At 38.2% G+C, this 1,412-nt stretch overlaps 1 non-coding gene across 1 annotated transcript; it reads right to left on the bottom strand.

The window, feature by feature from the left end:
* Window positions 1-316: 316 nt before the first annotated feature.
* On the bottom strand, window positions 317-392 carry LOC150057336 (small nucleolar RNA SNORD81). Its single transcript, XR_016536903.1, has one exon. It is a non-coding gene; the product is annotated as a small nucleolar RNA SNORD81 (small nucleolar RNA).
* Between the last annotated feature and the right edge of the window lie 1,020 nt (window positions 393-1,412).

Genomic DNA, 1,412 nt, shown 5'->3' with positions numbered 1-1,412 from the left:
TGGCCTAGTGGTAGAGTGCTTGCCTAGCATGCACGAAGTCCCTGGTTCAATTCCTCGGTACCACATACATAGAAAAAAGCCAGAAGTGGTGCTGAGGCTCAAGTGGTAGTGTTCTAGCCTTGAGAAAGTCCAAGGACAGTGCTCAGGCCCTGAGCTCAAGCCCAGGACTGGCAAAAAAAAAAGAAATGAACTGAAATAGAACGTGATGACATGCTTATAATATTCTATTCCAGAGCACCCAGCCAGTCATCTGCAGTAAAAATAGTACTTTAAGCCATATTTCTAGATTTCAACTTAAATTGCATCTTGGAGAAAACAGAATATCCTATATTTATTATCACCAAATAGTAAAAAAAAAAATTCAGGTTGGGTTGAGCTTATCATGTATTCTGGAATAGGCTAATGCTGTATTTTGTCATGTGGTCCTGGCTAGACTTAAACTCATGACTTTTCAGTCCTAACGTTGGGGCTACAGGCTCATTCCAACGTATATAGCTTCAATAAATTTCTAAGCATCACTTAAAACTTTGTGTGTGCTCTTTATTGTCAGGCCAATAGGTGGTGCTTTAATTTGAGGTCTCTACTCTGGACCCCAGAGCAGGGAACACAGATTTTTAAAAATGTGAATATGAGTAGTAAAAACAGTGGATAGACAGTCCAGAGGTTACCCTTTCAGCTTCTGTTTTTCTACATAATCTCTGTACCTATAGCAACACTGACCTGGCTCATTAATCACTTAATTAATCACTTAATTTCTCAACCTTCTTTGACAGAAAGCTGTCTATAAGCTGTCATCAGAAGCCACACTGCATCCATAAACAGAAGTATCTCCACTAGCAACCAACTCTTAACACCAAAAACCCAGTAATATTCTGCCCATGAAATAACCCTAAGGTTGTAGTAATTGGAACTGTTCTTTACAACCTGGTCTATTACTTCCTCTAATTTACTAGCTTAAGAAACTGAAGTAAGCAGAAGGAGACTTTGGATCTTCCCCACAAAATCTTCCATATGGAGTTGGTGTCTCTAAAAGCTACCCAACTTTTGTTAAAATGTCCTATAAATTACAAATAAGTAACCAAATAGTGTGTCATCAAGAATGGATGAAAACCACTGAAAAAAAATAAGTAAGTGGGTATAAATAAAGACTGCCCTTAGAGACATATGGTCTTGTTAATTATAATTTTCTTGCCCTGGGCTACCAGCACTTGCTATCTCATGTAGATTCCTGTTGAAATAAGTCTAATGGATTCACATAGTATAGCAAATTCTTGGCTCTCAGATGAATATTAACTTCATGCTCTCTTAGGGTATCTAATACTACAGTAGTTTTTCTTTGGCACTGTTCCTGTTTGGTTAGCTCTTCATGCCATGGTAAAATAGCCTTGACATTCGTGCTTGCCATATGCCTC

The sequence above is a fragment of the Megascapheus bottae genome, chromosome 10 (genome assembly GCF_031878675.1).
Source record: "Megascapheus bottae isolate mThoBot1 chromosome 10, mThoBot2.hap1, whole genome shotgun sequence".
Taxonomy (NCBI): domain Eukaryota; kingdom Metazoa; phylum Chordata; class Mammalia; order Rodentia; family Geomyidae; genus Megascapheus; species Megascapheus bottae.
This window is presented reverse-complemented; position numbering and strand designations above follow the sequence as displayed.